This window comes from Cricetulus griseus, chromosome 7 (genome assembly GCF_003668045.3).
Source record: "Cricetulus griseus strain 17A/GY chromosome 7, alternate assembly CriGri-PICRH-1.0, whole genome shotgun sequence".
NCBI classification, from domain to species: Eukaryota; Metazoa; Chordata; class Mammalia; order Rodentia; family Cricetidae; genus Cricetulus; species Cricetulus griseus.
In genome coordinates, this window is record NC_048600.1 from 67,956,539 (window position 1) to 67,979,138 (window position 22,600).

Here is a 22,600-nt window from a genome sequence, read left to right on the forward strand (position 1 = left end):
TAGAGCTAATGGAGCCTAGGCTGACCTCGAACTCTCTATGCAGTAGATACTTTTTCCTGTTATAATGCTGACCAGCTGGGTAGTGGTGGCGTATGCCTTTAATCCCATTACTAGGGAGGCAGAGGCAGGTGGATTTCCTGAGTTCGAGGCCAGCCTGGTTTACAGTGATCTTACTGCTCCTAGCTCCCAAGTGCTGGGATTGGGGTGGGGGAGCTGCTGTATCCAGCTGTGACTCCATTAACATGCCTGACGCAGACCACAGTTATGACTGGTAACAAGGGATACTGGTGATAGTCATCTCAAATGCTGGTTACTCAAAAGGCTGAGTTCACTTGAGGAAATAAGATCGATTTATATATATGCCTTGTGCTTTTTTGTTGTTGTTTATGTCATCCTTTAATACAAACTTTGTATTTATTTATTTTAACTCACATCAATCTCTTTGGAATCTTTGGGGTCAGGGAGAGATCCAGGCACCAGAAGTTTCAAATATACTGAAGAAGCCGATCCACTGAGATGCCTCAAGTCAGAGCTCGAAAGATGGCTCAGCAGGTAAGAGCATTTCCTACTCCTGCAGAGGGCCCAGGTTTGACTGCTTATAACTCCAGTTCCAGGGGATCCGAGGCACTCCTTTAAATTCCATGGGCACCTGTGTGCACACACACATGGTATACATGAACACACACATACACAGAAATAAGAAAAATTCCTTTGTTTTACATTTAGTTTTGCATGCATGCAAGGGGAATGCATGCTAGGGCACGTACGTGGAAGTCATATGATAATTTGAGGGAATGGTTTTCCCCTTCCCCCATGTAGGACCTGGGGACTGAACTCAGGTAGTCAGGCTTAGTGGCAAATGCCTTCATATGCTGAGCTATCCCATTGGCCCCGACAAATATTTTAAAGGCTTCCAGCAGTCCTGATGAGGGACACTTCCAGCAGAGTGCAGTGTATCCATGCGGTGTGGTAGAGATGCTGGTGGGATAGGTATTACAGCATGCTGTTGCAATGTGCTTCTTTCATGGCAGTGTCTTCCGAAAGCAGTTGCATCAGGTGAAATGGTGTGTAATGGGAACATGGTAGGCCCCACCCACTCTGCCCAGGGAATCACTCACAGCTATTAAGTCACTCAGAGAGGTGGCAGCTGGGCTTCCCTAGGGCAGGAGCATTGCTGAGGCTCTGACAACCTTAGCAGAGGGAAGAGGAAGGCTGACTCAGGGTGTCTGTGTTGATGGGTAATAGCCAGCTCTAATTTCCAGGCCACACAGCTCTTGGCCTCTGTGTCCAGTTTAGGAACTTGCAACATCTTACTGAGGACCACATTGGGCTTGGTTTTAAGAGCAGAGCTGGGAACTTCCTGAACATTCCATGAGGTTGGTGCCAATCTCCCTAAGAAATGGCTGGCTTCTAGTATACTCTGGTCAAACTACAGGCAACTTAGACATGATGAGACAGGACACAGGCTCACACACAGGTGTTCTGCCTACCTGAGCCCCATCTGTCTCTCTGGAAATGTGAACCTCCTGTTGTGGGAGGGAGCTATGCAGACAGGCTGTGCTTGGGTTCCAAGCCGTGGGGTCTCTTCCATGCACAGTGAGAGGGCTGAACTAAAAGCTAGATCTTGCAGCAGTGCCTCTGATCTGCCTTGCAGGGTTGAGTTCACATAGCGTACTGGAAGGAGCTTGAGGCTTCCTTGCTTCTGCTAGACAGGGATGCTGGGGGGTGGGGGTGGGGGCGTCTTGAATGGATGCACTTGACCAAAGGACTCAGAGTGGTGTGGGATGCAAGAGAATAAATTAAAACGGATAGAAGCTATGTCACTCAAGGGTTGAAATGGCCCTCCGTGGAGGTGGGAGATGTGTGGCTACAGCAGGAGTGGTGGACTGGATCTCACCATGAGGCTGCACAACCCCTCTTCCCCTGGCTCTGGTCCCCTCCCCCGTGAGATGTGAATGATGGTCCAGGCCTTTTCCTCTGCTTAGGAGGCCTGAAGGTCCATAGCACTAGGCATAGTAAAAAGGCCTGAGCCCTGAGGCTTTGCCTTCAATGCCCCTGGCTGGAATCTCATTCATCCATATGTCACCTCGTCTGCTGTCTATAAATATCACAATGGCAATTCCTGCTGACCAGTGTGACACTACCCTTCCTGTTGCTGTTAATCGCCTCCTTCCTTGTAGTTCTGAGGTATTTTATTACAAATATTGGTGCCCACACACATAGACTTACTTAAGCTAAATTAACAACACAATTACTTTGTTTTTAGCCTGACCATCTAGTAAATCTTTAGCTTTATTGATGGTTGGTTTATTTTATTCATTTTTGTTTTTTTGAGCCAGGGTTTCTCTGTGTAGTTCTTGCTGTCCTGGAAGTAGGGTGGCCTTGAACTCACATAGATCCACCTGCCTCTGCCTCCTGAGTGCTGGGATTAAAGGTGTGTGCCAACACCACCGGGCTCATTGTTGGTGTTTAATGGTCTCATTTTTTTAATTTCCAAATTATACTTTATGTGTGTGTGTGTGTGTGTGTGTGTGTGTGTGTGTGTGTACACACTCCATGATAGTCAGAGGACAACTTCTGGGGGTTGGTCCTCTCCTCCTGCCATGTGGATCCTAGGGATGCAGCTTAGGCCATGAGGTTTGGCAGCCAGTGCCATCCACTGGGTCATCTCAGCAGTCTTGTCTTCCTGACTCAGCTGCCATCAGCTGCCACCTAGAGAGTGTCTCCTCTGTCCAGGTGAGGTAGGAGAATAATTGATCAAATAGCATCTCCAGCTTCTCTCTTTTGAAAGTAAAGCATACCTTAATTTACTGTTGCTTCTTGTTTTGACATTTGGGGCTTAACCCACCTCTGTAGCAGCTACCACCAAAGCCAGACTTCAGTAGACTTTGAAAAACTTGTTTTATTTGAGCTCTGTATGCATTATGGCTTGTGAAATGTAAATGGGGGCTGGAGAGATGGTTCAGGGGTCAAGATACACAAACACACACACACAATCACCCCCCTCCACGCGCACACACACAAAATACATCTTTAAAAGCATAATAATAGGTTGCAGAGCCCATAGCAACAATGGCCAATGTGACTACCACCACAGCTCCATTTTGTTCTCACAGGGCATGGGTCATTCCACACCAAAGCCACAGCCACTCGCACACACCTACCTGTACCAGAAAACATAGATATAGGTTGGCACTAGGCCCTCCTGTTGTCCTCTCTAAGAAGCATTTATGAGGGCTGCAGAGATGGCTCTGTGACAAAGCTCCTGTCACTAAGTCATCAGGATTGATTCCAGAGACCTACATGGTAGAAGGAGAGAGCTTACTCACACAGGTTGTCCTGTGACCCCCCTCCTCAAAGGCACTGCATTGCATGGGAGCACCCCTCCAACTAAAAAAACTAAAAATATTAAAAAGCACTATTTGTGGGGGCTGGAGAGATGGCTCAGAGGTTAAGAGCACTGGCTGTTCTTAAAGAGGTCCTGAGTTCTATTCCCAGCAACCATATGGTGGCTCACAACCATCTGTCATGAGATCTGATGCCCTCTTCTGGCACACAGGCATATATGGAAGCAGAATGTTGTATACATAATAAATAAATAAATCTTAAAAAAAAGCACTATTTGTGATGTTTCCTTTTTGTGCTTTTAGGAACTGAATGTCAAGAAGGAGTTCTCAATTGTGTTTTATTTACTTTTTCTTTCTCTAGAGATATGTGTGATTCAAAGGACTATGTGAATTAAATAAAATAATAAGGGCAGACGGGAGGCCATGACAAGGTGGTGAGAGAATCCAGGGAGTGTCCGTGTAGACAAATGGCAGTCTGGACTCAAAGGTGGGAACAGGGGAGCTGGGTTGCTCCTCCAGAGTCAGCTGTGATGGTAGGCAAGGCACTTGCCTCTCTGGCCCCTAGCAGGTCCTCGTGCCAGCGACAGACAAGCCCCCTCTTCTGAGCAGAACTGATCCAGCATCATAGAGGCTGGGTGGGTCTACTTGAGGGACTTCTCATAGGAAGCCTGGGGAATCCCACGGGACACTGCCTGGATGTCCCCCAAGACATCCAACTTTACCTTGTAAACCCAGCAAGGATTTGCTCTCCAGGAAGTTAGTGCTCCCCCTATCCCCCATTGGCACTGTTGGTATTTCCCAACACGCCACATAAATTCTGAAAGTCACTTTCCAGTCTCTCTCCTGGTTTCTCTTCATTTACCTTCTTATTTTCTTCTCTACATTCTCTAGTGAGAATGTCATTAACCAGGTCTCCTCCATTGTCCCTGGTACAGTTAAAAGCTAGGACTTGGAGAGCAGCAGCCACAGGCTGTGTGGCCTGGCTATGTTATAAAACTCAGGTAGAGCTCCTAGGATGAGTACACAAGACTCAGCTGGAGAACTGTTTATTCTTATGTTAGATGCAAATCAGAAAATGTTTTGTATAGGTCAGAGTCTCAGCAGGAAGCAGACACACCCCTTCCCTCCACCCCAGGGACAGGAGAGTTTAAGGAAGGGCCTGTTTATAAAGAGGGGAGGGTAGGCAGCATTGAGAGACATCCAAAGGGAAGGCGAACAGCCAGCAACAACACAGTGGGAAGCTGTGGCCAGGAACCCTGCATTCCCCTGGAATTGCGGAGAGTGCTGCTGGAGGGAACTCCGGCACTGCTGAACTAGCACGGCAGGGAGCTGGGGACAAAGCCCCTAGTATCACTCTGTTCCTCTCCTACTCAGCCGAGTTCTTCAATTGGCAAACAATGGGAGACATGAAAACACAGGAAAGCTGAAGTCTTCCACCTGGCTGGTCTTGGGCAGTGTGGAGGAGAGCAGAGAAGCAACAAAAGCAAGGCTAGGTTGGGTAACAACCAAAGCCACCCAGCTTAGTCATTTAATAACACAAGTTGTGAGTTGCTCTTTCTGCCCCTTTCTTCCCTTCAGCATCCTCACCGCAGGTCCACAGGACTGAGAAGCAAGAGACAGGAAGCCACAACAAAGGTGTCAAGAATTCAGCACAGGCCTGGAGATATGGTGCTATGGGTAAAGTGTTTGTTACCCCAAGCCTGGAGAACCTGGGTTCAATCCCTGAAACTCACATAAACGTGGAAGAGGAAAACCAACTCCTCTTTTCCTTTGATTTCTACACAACTGCCATGGCATAATTGCCCATATAAACACAGCATGTACTCACTCACACACAATAATAAGAAAAAGGATTCTAGCCTAGGGTTGGGGTTCCTCTCATGGAGAGACAGCCACCTCTACTTGGCTTAGTACTTCAAAGGTAAGCATGTGTATTTATGAAAGTAGCCGAATTATAAACAAAAGGCTCGGTGTGGCCACTTAACCAAAGAGCTAGGAGCATGACACACAATTTAGCTGCATCCATCTAAGCAGATGCAGCAGGGCTTCCAGTTACACATGCTAGGCTATTCACAAAGATGAGACTCTTTCTCTGCTAAAGCACCACAAAAAATGCCACTCTAGAAATCAAATGGGCTGGGTGCTGGTGGCACAGGTCTTTAATCCTGGCATTTGGGAGGCAGAGGCAGGTGTCTTGAGTTCAAGGTTAGCCTGGTCTACAGAGTAAGTTCTGGGACAGCCAAGGCTACACAGAGAAATACTGTCTCAAAAGAGCCAACCCCCCCACCCCAAAACACACACACACACACACACACACACACACACACCCTAACCAACCAAACAAAAAAGCCAAAACTAAAACAACCATCCCCCAAATCAAAATTGCAAAACCCACAAATGGCATAAAACCCTCAAAGTAGAGAACAGTGAAGGAAACATGACTAGTTGAGTGATTCCCACAGACCCTGGAAGGAGGAAGAATGGGAAGGCTGCCAAGAGGGAGGCAGAGGGATACGCCTGCAGACGGGAAGCCTCTGGGACCCCAGAGCTTCCGAGGAGCTGGTACTTGTGGCTGGTGGGAGCATGGAAGGTGGGAACTCCCATACTATACCCTGCCCAAATGGCAGGAGAGAAAAGAGGTGCGGGAGGGCAGAAGAATGTAGGAATGAAAATGGGTAGAAGGTTCATTCTCAACTGAGCACACAATAAATAGTAAGACTCAACTTCCAGGCTGGGGAGATGGTTTGGCGGTTAAAGCCCTTGCCGAGCAAATGGGAGGACAAGAGCCTGGATTGCTAAAAATCCACGTAAGTGAGCTCTGGGCTTGATTGAGAGACTCTGGATCAGTGATGACTGTGGAAGAGTGGCTGAGGATGATTCTTGTTTGTTTTTTGAGAGTTTCTAGCCCTTGCTGTCTTAGAACTCAACAGAGATCTACCTGCCTCTACCTCCTGAATGCTGGGATTAAAGGTATGTATCACCACTGCCTCTCCTGCTCTGGTTGTGGACAAAATGGTGCTGAAGATGGGGAAGGAGCCCCCCCAGGACCTAGAGCATGTGGCTTTCCTCTGATTGACCAGAGTCAGGCTGTCTCAGCAGTTGTAGAAGGCAGACACTTATCACCTGAGGCTCTGACAGACTAGCCTTAGGTCAACAGCTCTTCTACCAGGAGCCAATGGTGAGGTGTGGAGTGGAACAGGCTAGCTGGGGCTGGAGCAGGTCTAGAGGGTTATGTCTTTTCCTAACCGTTGGCCTTCCAGCACCTCTCCTGCCTGCCTAGAGCTCAGAGTCTAGAACTCTGCCCAAGGGGCTATTCAGCTGGCTCACCCAAGTCAAATTCGCTATAGCTCAAAAAAAAAAAGTGTTTAAATTTTTATTTAATGTTGAGAATTGTGTGTGAAAGGATAAAAGTATTACACGTGGAGGTCAGAGATCGCAACTGTGTAGAGTTGGTTCTCTCCTTCCACCTTTATGTAGGTCTAGGGGGTTGAAATCATCATCAGATGGTAGGCACCTTTACCCACCCAGCCATCTTGCCACCCTGGCTGTACTAAAAAAACAAAAACAAAAACATACATAAAAGAGCATACATTTAAAAAAGTATGCCATTATTGCAGTAGTATGCTTTGTAGAAAACAAGAAAATACTGAAATGCCTTGTGATTCTCTTAGCCTTCCCCCAAAACAAAATAGAAAGAACATCAAGGCTTCTGCAAAGAGTCCTCCAGATCCATGTGTTCCGGACACACATTTGTGGAGTGCTCATGAAAGTCTGGGCTGCAGCCTTGGAGGTGTTCCTTTCACAGGCTGGGGCGGTTCACATTGTTCTTTTCCCAGGTTGGCTAAGAGACTAATCATTTTCAACTTCCCAGGATGCAAAGCTACAGTTTCTAAAGCTAGCCTGGGCTACAGGACAACCTGTCTTAAAAACAAACAGCCAGCTGGAAATTATGGCACATGCCTTTAATCACAGTATCAGGAGGCAGAGGCAGCCTGTGAGTTCTGTGAGTTCTAAACTAGCTTGTTCTACAGAGTGAGTTTCAGGCCAGCCAGAGCAGATCATGAGACCCTGTCTCTAAACACAACAAACAAAAGCTACATATATGCCTTTCTTGATAAACATGTGTCTATGTCACTCTGATGCCTGAGTGGATGTACTAACTCGAAACAACTTCTTTTCTGTTTTAGAATTACATTTATTTATTTAGTGTGTATTTGAGTTGGGAGGGCACACGTGTGCCAGCTGAGTGTGGGAGGCCAGACAACTTGTGGAGTGGGTTCTCTCCTGCCACCATGTGGGTCTTGGGGATCAAACTCAGGTCAAGCACCGTTGCTAAGCAATCTAAAAGGCTCCTAGATGATTTCTTCTCAATGTTTCCTGAGGCTTCCTGATGTTTCCTTTACAAACAATGCAGTTAGAGATACCTTTGTATATTCCCCTTTCCCTAGATATGACTATTCCTTAGTTCTGTAAAGCCAATTGCTTGATCCAAAGTGGTACATAGTTTTAAAGTTGTCTCTTTCTAATCACATCAACAGTCCCCAACCTCAGCAGCCCCACCTCAGAATCCCCCCCCACCTCAACAGTCCCCCACCTCAGAAGCCCCCCACCACCACAGTAGCCCCCCATCTCAGCAGTTACCCACATCAACAGTACATTTTGGTATACAGACATGCTGCCTACATCAACTAGCCACTGGATATTTTCTTTTTGTCATTTAGACTGAGATTCAGCTGGGGTAGGCATGATTTTAGTAAATTCTTGGTCTAGAACTAAATGGTTCAAAGCCTTCCTTAACTTCAGAGCACTGTGTAGGAGCTCTAGAGAGAGCTGGAAAGGGAAGGTCTTTGGGTGGTGGAGCAGGGAGGATGTGTCATGTCCACAGACATTTTTCCCATGCCATGTCTTGAACAAAGTCTGTCACTCTGACGTCACTGCTCTGTGGAACCCAGGTGACTGGAGGGTGGGGGTCATCCTCAGCGAGCCCTGTCCTGTTGGCTGCTGCCTCCTCCTTGTTATGACATTGCATGAGACCCATGCAAGATGGGCCCATCTGGTCTTGGGCTTCCTGCCTCTGGGAAAAATGAACCAAAATGAAATGTTTTCTTCTATAGATTATCCAATCTCAGGTGTTCCATTGGGGCAACAAAACTGACTAATGTTCTAATGCTCAAGCCCTCACATCGCCCCAGAAACTATGGAACTGTCCCCTAGTCCCAGGGTTCATTCTCTGTCCATGAAATCAGCACACACACACACACACACACACACACACACACACACACACACACACACCCGGGACTTCCTGGGCTACTTTCCAAAACCTTTAGTATGGGAAATCCCAAGCTAGCCACAGCCTTACTGCTCTCACCTCCATGTTGCTCTCATCTGAGCGGCTGCATGCTCTAGCACCTAGAAGAAGAAGAAAGGGTAGTGAACAGTGGGCATTGGGGCTGGAAGGTGAATGCTACAGACCCATCTTCGCAGAGTTCTCTAAGAGTCACTGAGATGTGCCTGAGACAGACACAGTGACAAGGCTTCCACCCAAGGCCCATTCTACTGAGATTTCCTTTTCACTCAGCCTTGAATACATGTAAACTGGGAGAAGGCCCAGCACGCTCCCAACCTGTTTCAAGGCTCAGTAAACAGGAGCAACTTGTTTATTTATCTTCACTGATGAAGCCAGTCATCAACTATCTACTGAGCGCCCTATGGCTATATCACCTCGGATGTGCCCAATCTCATCAGCTATTTATTGAACACCTACTATACATGCCAGGCACTGTTCAGGACTCTGGGTATGCAGCAGTGGACAGAAGTACCTACCCTTCGGGAGTGTGTGGTGTTCTTGGAAATACTAAAAACTGAAGAAATAAATAAATACAGTAGTCACAAGTAGTAAAGTGCTATGAAGGAAGAAAAAAATCAGGAGAAGGATAGAGAACATTTCAAAGACGCTTCAAACTTCTGAATAGTGGGGATGGGATGTAGCTTAGTTGGTAGAGTGCTTGCCTAGCATGTATGAAGCCCTTGGTTTGATCCCCAGCACCACATAAAACTAATTGTGGTGACATGTGCCTGTGATTATTACTCTTGGAAGACCGAGTCAGGAGAACTGAAAGTTCAAGGTCATACTTGGCTACACAGAAAGTTCAAAGCCCAGGACAGCTGGATATCTAAGAAGGTACACAGTGACAACGGAACTGAAGAACTGAGGACATGAACCCAAAGGGTTAACGGAAAGGTGGCTCCCAGGGTCAATAACAACAAAGGCAAAGGTCTGGAGGTGGCAGATTGCCTGGCATGATAATGACCAGTGAAGTCAGTTGTGATCAGAGCAGTAATAAGGATAGGAAAGAGAGGTCCAGCTAGCAAAGTATTGAAGTCCAGCAATCAAAAAGACCGCTTTGGATCACCTAATTAACATGCCCAATTAAAACTAAATACTTCAGGGGCTGGAGAGAGTTGGCTTGGTTAAGAGCACTAGCTGCTCTTCTAAAGGATCTGGGTTCAATTCCCAGCACCCACATGGTAGCCTACAATTGTCTGTAACTTCCAAGATCCAACACCTTCAATGCACATAAAAACAAAAGCAAAAACTAAACATCTCATCTAACTCAGGAGTTTTCCTTTTTACCTTTATAAGTTGCCATTTGCCTACAGCCACATCTGTCTCCTTTCTATCCAGACGCAGTCCTTAGTGTTCCCCCTCCCCCTGCAATACTCCTTCCCTTTCTCTTCTCTTTTGTCTTCTTTATCTCCTGTCTTTGTCTCTTATTCTGTCTCTCTGGTTGTAAATAATGGATGGGATGAACACTTCTCAAGTGCAGCAGGTTCAGAAGAGAGAAACTAAAGACTGGGGCTGAGGAATGCGGGTAGCTGGTCATAGCAAGAGGGCTAGAGGCAAAGAGACAGAACGGAAGAGAAGCTGGCTCGCTCTTTCCTCAGATGTAGACTGTAAAGCTGGTCCATCCACAACACCTATAACTGGAACCATGGATAGGGCCAGGTTCTCCCAGTTGTCAAGATCCACCCATTTTGGGGCTCATAAGCCTGCTATCTCTCTGCTTCTCGATTCCTATGAAGTCATTCCATCTCACACTGCCTTGTGTAGTCTCAGGATAAATGTCCATAGCCTGGGGCTGCGAGAAAGTCACCCGTTCTTAAAAACCAAGAACGCATCTGATCTTCCGTGATGAGAGGCTCGAGGACTAGTCAGTCAGGGCTCCTGTTCTCTCTCGCAGGGCTGCCTTCTGTTGCAGAAGGCAAAATTCAACAAACATGCCATTAGCAGAGAGGTGATGTCAGATGTCAATGATCCTGCGAGTGCAATAACATGGGTCAAGGGACAGAAAGTAAGGAGCCTCCTGCTGCAGCCTGTATTGTCACCTGGCCTCTCTGGTAACTCCTGGACAACCAAATTGGGCTAATTCCCCTCCGAGGTTTCCCTTGTATTATCTGCCCTGTCTGTACTCCTGGACCTTGGCTGGGTAGGACTGCCTAGCTACAGAGCCAAAAGGAGACACCTCCCCAAATGCTGTGGGCTTTTTCCTTCATGACTACAAAAGACATAAAAGACAATGTCTTTTCACTGACAGATTTGGGAAATACTGAAGACAGATCCACCCCCAAGACATTTATAATTCTACTTCTTAGCAATAATTTAGTATTAACTGGGGTGGTAGCACATGCCTGTGATCCCAGCATTGGTGAGGCAGAGGCCAGAGGATCACTACAAGTTTAAGTTCAGACTGGTCTACATAGAAAACTCCTGGTCAACATAAAGAGACTTAGTCTCATAACACAAAACAGTATGAAAACAAACAACAGAAGCATATCTTCCTTCCAGACACTTTTTGTTTTTGCATATTTTTAGGCAGGGTTTCATGCTGTGAAGGTTGGCCTTGAACTCCTGACCCTAATGATTCCACTTCTCAAATTCTGGGATTACAGGTATACATCACCATGTCTGGCTTGCAATGTAAAATTGGGGAGGGGAAAGAAATCAAGCTGTATGTAGTGGCACATGCCTGCAGTCTCAACACTCAGCGCTGAGGCAAGAGGACTGCAGGAAGAAGAAGTCAGTCTGGAATGTACAGCGAGGTTCTGTCTCAAAACAGTAAGGGCTGGAGAGATGACTCAATGGTTAAGAGCACTGGCTGCTCTTTCAGAGGACCAAGGTTTGATTCCCAGCATCCACATGGTGGCTCACTACTGTCCCTAATTCTAGTTCCAAAGGATCTGAGGCCTTTTTCTGCCCTTCATGGGCACCAGATATGTATTTGGTACACAGATATACATGCAGGCAAAACATCCATACACATAAAATAAATAAATAAAATTCAGTTACAAAACCAAAAAGAGAAAAAAGAAATCATGACCATTGCTTTGTGACTTGAAGTTTTACTAACTCTGTTATGAAATACTCCTGTCGTTAAGAGTAAGTTTTGTTTCTTAGTACTTTACATGTGTCTTCTCACAATATAGTATCCAATCCCCAAACACTGGTCATTTGCCTTGTGTCTAGTGAGTGTCACCAAAAGTCAATGTTGTAATGAAAATCTGGTGTCTTTTTTTCCCCTCAGCAGTGGGTGGAGGCTGCAAATCTCAGACTGTTTCCTTCAGTTATTAATACAAGTCTCACTGTCTACTGTCATAGTCTCATGGCAGAAGTAGGTGAGGGAGGAAGGAGGAGATGGAGCTACAGACACCAAGAGCCTTGGTTGAGAAGCTAATTCTCACAGGCCCTAGCCTTTCTTCTCCCTTAAGAGCTTGTGTTTAGGAAAACAATAGGCTCCTCCCATTGGCACTGTGAAATCCACGGGGATTCCCCACCTTAGCCATAGAGCAATGTCCTTCTCTGACCCAAGGAAAGAGCCCACTCCAGCCCCTTGGGGAATCCCCATGGGAAAGATCCTCCCTCCCCTCTGTGTGTGTGGGGAGTCCTGGCTCTGGGTCAGGGCTGCAGGGATACTCCCAGGCTTGCTCCCATCCCTCACAGAGCTTCCAGGGACAGTCTGTGCCCTCAGAGGCCTAGAGAACAAGCAAGTTCCAGCCCTGAAGTCTACCACATCTGGGAATGTGTCCAGACTCTGACCCATTCCAGCTCATCCCAGAAGGTGACCACCTGGGGAAGGCTTGTACTGCAGGGGTGGGACTCTGTCTACTGTTAGATCTGTAACCCTTGGCTCTTTGCAATGGTCCTCAGCACATACCACTCCAGAGGCCTTAGCTAGATCATCTGCAAGATGGGCATGATAACATCAACTCTACAGGCTTGTCGTAAAATCCACAGGGATTCAGTATCCAAAGGCCTGGAGGATGGCTCCCACCATGCCCCATGACAGACAGGAAGCTCCATGGAATCATTTGGCTTCTACACATTCACTACTGTACTCAGACACTCCCGACATGAAATGCACCACTGTTTGCATATTGGTGCAAATCCTCATCCCCTGCTCCAGGACAGTTTAAGGACAAGAAGTGTCATCTCGAAGAGACCAGGAGCAGTCATTATCTCCTCTACTAATAAGGAGATAAGCTTAGAAAGGTAGGGACCTTGTGGAAGTCACAACAGGAAAAGGCTGGGCAAGATCAGAGCTGGGTTCTGATCCCTGGGGGTGCACTGTGCTGTGGGCAGTGGGTTTGTGGAGGGAGTGTGGGTAAAAAGGGAGCAGCCTAGTCACAGGTCCTTAAGAGAGAGAAGGCATGTCCTTGGGGGCAGTAGCACCCCTCTACCTGCACCCTGCCTCTGTCACACTAACCTGAGCCCCACACCATCTTCCTATGGATCTTCCTGCAGGTAGCAGCTGTGAACCTCCAAATGCCTAGGGCCAATGAAGGGGAACATGTCTCAGGTTCCTTCTATCAGTACAGTCCTGCCAGCAAGAGCTTGAGGACCCAGGGCTCGGGGTGGATATAGGATCTGCCAGTGACCTGCCTAGGAGCTGGTTGACCTTACTGTGAGGCAGAAAGTGCTCCAACCAGACCACAAGCATCTGGATTTATTAATTGCTGTGTATGTAGTGGCACATGCCTGCAGTCTCAACACTCAGAGCTGAGGCAAGAGGATTGCAGGAAGAAGTCAGTCTGGAATGTACAGCGAGGTTCTGTCTCAAAACAGTAAGGGGCTGGAGAGTGGACCCTAGGGTGTCTGGTATGGTGAAGGCTGAATGAAGGAGAGGCAGCTAGACTTAAGCCAAGGGTAAAAGGGAAGGAACAGAGAACTTAAGGTTTGGATGATCTAGACTAGTCTCTCTCTCCCCTACTAAGCGGAACACCTGTAGAGAAACAGGCCTGTGGCTGATTCATCTACATGGGCCTATCGCACCCAAGAGGTCATGCTGCAGAAAACTTATACCCAGTAAGCATCGCTGATTAGAACTGCCAGCATGCAGCATGACAGCAGGCATCTGCTTTGCATGCCTGAGCCATCAGGGTAAAGGCTTATTCCCTATTGATTCCATGTGTCCTGGCCAAGATGGCTTGGGACAGGGCAGCGACCCTTCCTCTCTAGCATCTGTAGAGTGTGTCTCCTTCCCCAGACCCAGAACACATGGTTAACTTTCCCTTCCTTAGTCAAAGGGAGAGCATCTGGAGGAAACTATGTGGTTCTAGGTGTTTCCCTATCAATGGCAATGGGTGGCTGTATGGTAGACTGTCTTTGCCCGCTAGCATCAGGGAGCTCCCTAGGCCACAAGAAAGGAAAACAGATTAAAACTGTGGCTTTTCTGAGTGGTCCGACTAACTGATACTTTTCAACCTGTTACCCTTACTATGCCACTGACTACATGACTGCCAATAACCCCAGTGTCTCATGCCTCCCCTGGTGGTACACATGTCTTCACCCCAGTTAGTTGGGATGGCAAGGTCAAGGCTTGCCTGGGCTACAGAATGAGTCCATAGCTAGCCTGGGCAACTTAGTGGGTCCCTGCCTGGAAGTAACACACACACTCCAGAGAACATATCCATAAGAACAAAATTGATAGTATTAAACATCACAGTGAAGCGAGAGGAAGAGGAAGACCTGCGCGTTGGAGAGTGTCTACTCTCAAGGGTGGGTCCACTTGAGTGTGAAGCCTGAGCCTTGCTGTGGCATGTGGCATAGATGAGTGTTGAGCCTCACTCAGCTCAGCAGGCATGTGCAGAAGTCTATTTTGGATGAGATGTGGGGCCAGGTGCTGGGATGGTTCTGTGAGGCTGGGGTTGCACGTAGGGTAGGGTGTGGGGAGCATCCTGGCTGACAGTCTTAAGCGAAGCAGCCACTTTCACAAATGCACATTAAGCTAGGTTCTCTCCCTTACAGCCACATCCCCCCTCAGTCAGGCCCCTCGTGACTGTGCCTGACTGTGCTGGGGCTGCTGGGCCTGTGCAGAGAACAGCACTGACTTGTCCAGCTGGCTGGCTCAAGGGAAATTCTACCCTCTTTGAGTCACCACACAGCAGGAGCTTTGCACAAGCGTTGAACTACAAATAATCATTGTGTTTGCTTCACCATGCTGTACTGCTTCCAAAAATCCCCTGTGATATATTGGGATGAAATCTGGATCCAAAAACTTCCCCATGTTTCCCCCAGCTTGAACAGAGTGATGCCCTAGCAATCACATGCTACTCTATGAGCTTGACTTCCCCACAGGAAAGACAAGACCTTAGATTTAAGATTATGAACTTACTGTATTGTCAGGTCCAGGAGAAACCCAGGACAAAAGGCTAACTGTGGTGCCTATTAGCATACCTGTTAACACACTGGTCTCCAGGATCACTCAGTACCTGTGGCTCTTCTCAGCTCACACCCTATCCTAAACCTCTCCACTGACTTTGCTTTCCTTCCCCTGTCTGATTCTACATAACCCTGCTATCTTGGCTTTGCATTCTCTTGTTCCTCTGTTCCTGGCTCTTGGTCTGCTTTTCCCACCACTTCTATTCCTCTCTTGCTTCTCCCACCCCTCATGGCCCAGTTCGGTCTACTGGACATGTTGAATGCACTATTTTCTCTCCCTGCTCTACATTCTTCTAAATGCCTCTGGCTGTACTTTCCCTCATATCTACAATAAAATCCTCCCCAAGCATACCTCAGAGAGATTATGTTCTCAATTCATTCACTTGTGGTCTGGAGTGACCAAGCCCCTCCCTACCTCTTTGGTTGGGTGCCTACCAGAGGCCCCTGTCAATTGGCTGAGAGGGCCCAACCTATAAGATGGACACAAGCACCACTCATATTATTCTTCAGCAAGAAGACTGCTCCAGGACTCTAGAGCTGGTTTCCTTCAACTCCAGCTTCCTGCTAGATATACAAAGGAATGAATGGTGCACAAGTCCCAACACAGAGCCATGTGTCACTTCTGTGACCTAGCACAGTTGCTGACTGAATGAACAAAAAAAATGAGGACATGACACTCCTGGGTATGGTTGAGGAGAAGGTTTATTGTAGATAATGAAGGAGAAAACAGCCAGATGCCTCTGGAAGGGTCCAGACTTGACATAGCCAGCAGACTGAGACTGGGGTCATGAGACTGGGGGTGGGGGCGGGGACACCGAACAGGCATCGACGACACACAAGAGTGCTCGAAGGAACCAAGAGAACCAAGACAGTGTAAGAGTGCATAGCCAAAATGGCTGAGGTTCTACAGGAATCAGAGACACTGGGGAAGGGAAGCAAAGCTCAGGGGTTGCAGAGATTGGGGTAAGGGACTGGGTATGCCAGCCAGAATGACTCTAAAAGGTACTTGTGAGGAGGAACTGAGGGAGACTGGCAGGCAGCCAGAGTCACTTTGATCTGCTAAATAGGCACCTCAGCCATTTTTGTCCTGAGTTTGAGACCTGACACTGACCACAGCTGGCAACACTCACTGGTAATCCTGCCACTGGTCTTAGGTAAGACTACTACTCATGACCCTACTATGTCTCTCTCTGTTCCCCTGCCCCTTCCCATCACCTTTTCCCACTTCTCCTTCCTCTCATATGAGCTCAGAACCCCAAGCTGGGTCAATGATTCTTGAAAGCCGAAAACCAGGCACACAGTTCTGGATGCCTTTGAATTCTGGGGACTGAGACCTCCAACTGGATAAGAACCCCTAGACCAAGCCCTCCTTATATTTTAAAAATTTTTATTATTCTTTATGTGTTTCCTGTGTGTATTGTTTATATGTGCACCGTGTGCACGTAGTTTCGGGGAGTACCTACAAGTGTTCAATTTCAAGTGTCATTTCCTCAGGTGCCACCCACCTTGTTTTGTGACACAGGATCTCTTCAATGGCCTGCAGCTTGCTGGATGACTCACTGAACCCAGAGTTCTACCTTGCTCTGCCTCTCAGAGCTGGGGTTACAGGCATGTGCCACCACACCTGGCTCTTCTTCGAGTTTCTGGGGACCAAACTAAAGTCTCACGCTTGTGCAGCAAGCAAGTGCTTTGTGGATGGAGCTATCTTCCCAACTCTGTTAGTCTGTTGAAACAGGAACTCACTAGGTAATCAAGGCTGGCCTAGAACTCACCACTGTAGCCATAGCCCAGGCTGGCCTTGAAGTTGTGGCTTTCCTCCTACCTCTATTTCCTGAGTGCTGAGATCAGACATGTAGCAACACACACACACACACACACACACACACACACACACACACACACACACAAACACACACACACACACACACACACACAAATGAGGTGCAGCAGAACCTGAGCAGAAGGGGATGGTGTTAGGAGCTGGTGACCAGGATGTGTTGGGACACATCATTGCTTTAAAGAGTCTAAGCTCTAAGCTCTTTAAAGATATTGCTTTAAAGAGAAAGCCCTGTGCCCACCAAGGCTTCCAAGACTGCAGAGAGAAAAGCACATTCTTGCCATGACTTAGGAGCCCAGGAGCCCCGCCTGTGTTTCTTTCATGTCCCACTGTCAAATGGGAAGACTGAACCTGGAGTGAAGGATCCCTCCCCAGAGGGACAGAGTCCCCAGAAGACCTGTTGGCTAAGTCTCGAGTCCCTGCTCTCTACTGATGACAAGACACAGCTGCTTGTAGGAGACTGGGACCACATCCACCTCCCCCCACCTCCCCTCCAACCACTGCCACTGCACTCTCAAGAAGCCAGAGCCCGGCCCCCAGCCCCAGTCAGGAAGAGAATTTGTCATCTGTATGGCCAGCCTCTCATGAACTCTCAGGCTGACTCAAGACACTGAACTTTTGAATAATTGAGATTTTTTTTCACCCAGTGTTTTCAGAAACTGTTGTTTAAATGATATAACCATCCCAACTGTTTACATGACCCTTGGGAAGTCTCTACAGACAGCATTCTCAGTTCAGAAGTGTAGCAGGGAGACCTTGCCATGCTGTGCTTGCGCCTTGCATAACAGAGTTGTGCATTTTGCTCTAATCTCTTTTGATTTGCTTTTCCTGATGTCTGGTGCTCCACATCACACACAGCAGGTTCTGTGTCCCTGCACAATCTGCCCACAAGTCAGGTCTGAGGGTGAGGTCTCCCGACTGACTAGACAATTACAAACATGAAGGGTCATTTAATGGAGGTTTGCTCTTACTGGTACTCTGCTTTTATGGGTGTGGGTTCGCTATCTCGGTCCTCTTTGGAGGAGGGTGTCAGTGTACCTGGTCCAAGTCTTTGGATTTGTGGACCTTCAGAATCCATAAAGTCCCTTTTTCCAATTGCAGGGGGAATGCAAAGTTCCTGGGTACATTTTAAAGCAAAAGGTCTGGGTTTCCTTCTAGAACTATCTTTGGGGTTTCCATGACTCAGAACTGGGACTAAAACCCAGGGACTCAGCCCTTTGTATTGGAGAGGCTGCTGTTGTCTGCACTAATATAGTGGTCCCTTCACTGACATGGTACAAAGAAATGATGTACTGTCTATTAACACCTGGGGGGGGGGCAACCCCAGAGATTATTCTAGGGCTCTAGAGACAGGCTTCTTCATGCTACAGAGCCACCAAGAATTCCCAATAAAGGGCCAGGGAAATGGTTAAGAGCACTGGCTGCTCTTACAGAGGACCCAGGTTTGGTTCCCAGTACCTACCTGGAGGCTCACAACTGTCCTTAACTCCAGTTACAGGAGCTCTGATGCCCCCTTCTGGCTTCCACAGGCACTGCATGCACATGTGTTAAAACCACTGGTACAAATACAAATAAAATCTCAAAAAAGAAAAAAAAAAAAAAAAGAATTTCTACCAACTCTCAAGGCAGTGCCAACACCTAAGCCAACCTGAGCCTGATTTCCACAGGTGCTGAACCCCTTGCTAGAGAAGGTGGAGGCACAGGGATAGCCCTCACATCTGGGAAAAAGGGAAGACTCATGGCTAGAGAGATGGCTCAGAGGTTACAAGCACTCGTTGCTTTTGCAATGGACCTGAGTTCAGTTCCAAACCACCTGAAACTCTAGTCCTAGGGGTACAACAACCTATTCTGGCCTCTGCAAGTATGTGTGTGTGTGCGCGAGTACACGCTACAAATACTCATAGATACATAGATTATATACACATAGCTAAACAGTAAGACTCCGGAAAGCACTCATTTATTTGACCAGGGCCAATGCAGTGAGACTTGAAGAAAAAGAAAAAGAAAAAAAAAACAAAAACAAAAACCCAAAAAATTAAAAACAAAACACCAAGGGTGGGGATGGGGCATCTTTTCCACTCTTGGAGAAAAAAAGAAACTCTTTGGTCTTAAAATTTTGACTTGAGCCGGGTGTTGGTGGTGCATGCTTTAATACCAGCACTGGGAGGCAGAGGCAGGTGGATCTCTGTGAGTTCGAGGCCAGCCTGGTCTACAGAGCGAGTGCCAGGATAGGCTCCAAAGCTACACAGAGAAACCCTGTCTCGAAAAACCAAAAAAAAAAAAAACAAAACAAAACAAAAACAGACAAACAAAAAATTACTTGACCCGTAGACCAAGTGATCCCAGCCATTGTAAATTCTGTCGTTACCTTTCCTCCTACCTTGGCTTGTCCAGGAGCCTCCTCCAGGCCTCCCTCCCACAAGAGGCCCCTCCCATACAAGACTCTGCCCACATGAGGCTCCTCCCAAAAAAGGGCTCCACCCACAAGAAGTCCTTCCTGCCTGAAGTCCCAGACAATTTAACTAACACTTTCCACTGCTGTATTGTGTGTTCACACTGTGTCAGGTTTAACAGTTAGTTATCTGAGAGAAATAAGTAGCCAAGGGCCTGTGTGGAGGCATATGTTTGTAATCTTCATACTCAATAAGCTGAGGCAAGAGGATTGTGAGCTTTAGGCAGGCCTGGGGTACCCAACAAGACCTTGTCCAAAACAAACAAACCAACCTGGAGACTACTGTTCTAAAAATAGTACCACAGGAACAGGAAAGGACAAATTTTGCAGAGTGGTGTCAGGAAACTGCAAGCAAGCCAGATGTTAAAAACATAAAGGTTTCTGTTGGTATAGCTGGAGGAGCATCAGAGGCAGAGGACGAGGAAGCCAAAGGCTGGGTTTAGGTAGGGATGGAAGACTGGTGTGGCTACCGACATGGGGTCAGGCCAGAGGAACCAGTGCACAGGCTCTGGGAGGACCAAAAGGGAGATAATTAGGTTTTGATTAAGATGTCTGTGGTACCTGCAGCTTCAGGGTCCAGGCAGTTCTCAAATCAAGGCCACTGCCTCCAGGGCAGCTCCTTGATAGTGGCTGGATGCCCTGGTATAGGGAGTAGAAGTCCTGAGTGTGTGAAATGCTTAGTGTGTGAGGTCCTGAGTGTGTGGACTCCTGAGTGTGTGAGGTCCTGAGTGTGAGGTCCTGAGTGTGAGGTCCTGAGTGTGTGGACTCCTGAGTGTGTGAGGTCCTGAGTGTGAGGTCCTGAGTGTGTGGACTCCTGAGTGTGTGAGGTCTGAGGTATTTCCTAAGAGATCTCCCTTCTGTCTCCTTCCTTTCCAGAAACTAGATAGCAACCACTCTCACAAGGCTACCTTTTCTCTGCCCACCTCTCCCACTTTATCTTTCATTAAATCTGCATTTCCAGTTCTGCCCAGGGTCTGCTTCCCAGGGGATCTAGAACTAATGGAGGTGCTGGTGAGATGGCTTAGTGGGTATAGGCGCTTATTGTATATGCATGATGACCCAAGTTCAGTCTTTGGATTCTACCTAAAGGCGGACAGAGCAAACCAATGCCACAAAAGTCCTCTGACTTCCACATAGGCAACCATACAAAATAATAAATTAAATGTAAAAGTGATTGAAAAGGAGTTGGGGTGAATGTTTAGTACTTGCTGGCAGTGAGAAACCACTGAAGTATTTTCAACAGAGAAAGCTACAACCAGATTTGAGTTTTGTGAAACTAATTCCAGAAGTGGGGTGATGGATGCATTTTGGATTGACAAAGGGCAAGTGGAAATATGCACTACCTTTTTGTTTTGTTGCTTCAGCATATTTTCATACTTCTAAATAATTTTATTTTGCTCATACTCACCCCTCCACTGGCATCTGCTCCCTCTCTCACTGGTCCCCCCAGCCACCCTGCTTCTCTGCTTTGATGTCACACCTGTATATGGGTGTGTATAGTTAAATCTCAATTATGTACAAATGGGAACATGCCATATGTTGTCTTTCTATCCTGCCCTTCACCCCACCTGCTGTATTGCTACCTCTTCCCTCACATTCTCTCTTCTGCTTTCTACAGAGCAAGTACAACTGACTATATGTTTATCCCCTAACTCTACAATCCCAGTATTTGGAATCCACCTTACAGAAATGCCACCACAAATGTTTAAGAGAGTGAGAACAAGGATATTTGCAGTCCTCTATAGATAGGAGCAGTGCACTGGAATGTCTATTAGGACGAAGGTGAAATACTGGCATGTTAACACAGTGGAATATTTACCACAGAATAGTTCAAAAGAATACAGTGGCTGGGCATGGTGACATATACCTTGAAAAGCACTTGGGAAGCAGAGGCAAGAGGATCTCTGTGAGTTCAAGGTCAGACCGGTCTACATAACAAGTTCTAGGCCACACAGGGCTGTATAGTGGGACCCTGTCTCAAAATAAATAAGTAAATAAAAATGTAAGATGGGGACTGGGGATGATGGCTCATGTGGTCCAAAGCACTTGCTGTACAAGCATGAGGACCAGAAGTCAGGTCTCCAGAAACCCATGTAAATGACAGGTTGACATGGTGCTTGCCTGTAACTCTAGCCATGGAAGGCTGCAACAGAGACAGGAGAGTCCAAGAACAAGCTGGCTAGCAAGACTGGCCATATTGGGGAACTCTGGGTTTCATTGAGATATCCTGACTCAATGAGTAAGGTAGTAAAAAGGTTGATGATGGTTCTTGATATCAACCTTGGTCTCCATATGCATAAACATATATAAGTATATGCACCTAGACGTATATGCATACTACACATAGGTAAAAAAAAATGATAAAACAGGTCTCTATGTATTATTGTTTAAAGGATGCACACATATATACCGCTGTTGGTAAAACTCCAGTTGCTGGACAAGGGATACATGATTCCACTTTTATGAACAAGTGGTGAAGTCAGGTATGGTAGGATCTCAGTACTCAGGAAGCAGAGGATCATAAGACCAGGCTAGTTTCAAAATCAGAGAACAGCGGGCCTCTGCCTCCCAAGTGCTGGCATCCTAGGCGTGTGCCACCATCACCATCCGCACCCCCACCCCACTTTTTACTTATATCCTCTTAAACATTGTAATGATGGATTCTGGGGGACTTTTGTTTGGTTTGGTGTTTTCTGTATTTTTCAACTTTTAAAATGATGAATACAGCTAATTTCTCTCATGGGAAAACAAAATTTTAATTTACAAAGCTCCCTAATGGGCTGGAGATGTAGCCCAGATGATAGAGTGCTTACTTAGCATGCATGAAGTCCAGGATTTGGTTCCTAGAATTTCATAACTAGGGAGAGTAGTGGATGCCTGTAATACTAGCACTTGGAAGTTCAAGGTCATCTTTTGCTATAAAGTAACATTGAGGCCAGTCTGGGATATAGGAAACCTTGTCCAACCAACCAACCAACCAGCCAGCCAGCCAGCCAGCCAACCACCACCAACAAAAACACCAAAAGCTCCATAACTAATCAGAAAAAACAAAACAAAACCCAAAACGTGTTCTTCATAATGCCTTTCCAGAGAAGAAATAATAAAAAGTTCCTGATAGTGGGAGAGCTATCAATGGTTGGTGTAGCTAAACAAAAATCAGAGGCCAGCTGGAATAGTGCTGAGCACAGGGTGGTGGAGTTCAAGAAGAAGCCCAGTACATCTTTGGGTGGTAGGTAGATGACCAC

The 22,600-nt window shown here is 47.0% G+C and overlaps 1 protein-coding gene across 1 annotated transcript in view; it reads right to left on the bottom strand.

Moving 5' to 3' along the window:
- Positions 1–360: 360 nt before the first annotated feature.
- The window catches only part of LOC103162368, a 49,907-nt gene continuing 27,667 nt past the window's right edge, over positions 361–22,600 (bottom strand). Inside the window, exon 4 of the mRNA XM_035448113.1 lies at positions 361–649. The gene's annotated coding sequence lies outside the window, so the exon portion shown is untranslated. The remainder of the gene's footprint in view (positions 650–22,600) is intronic.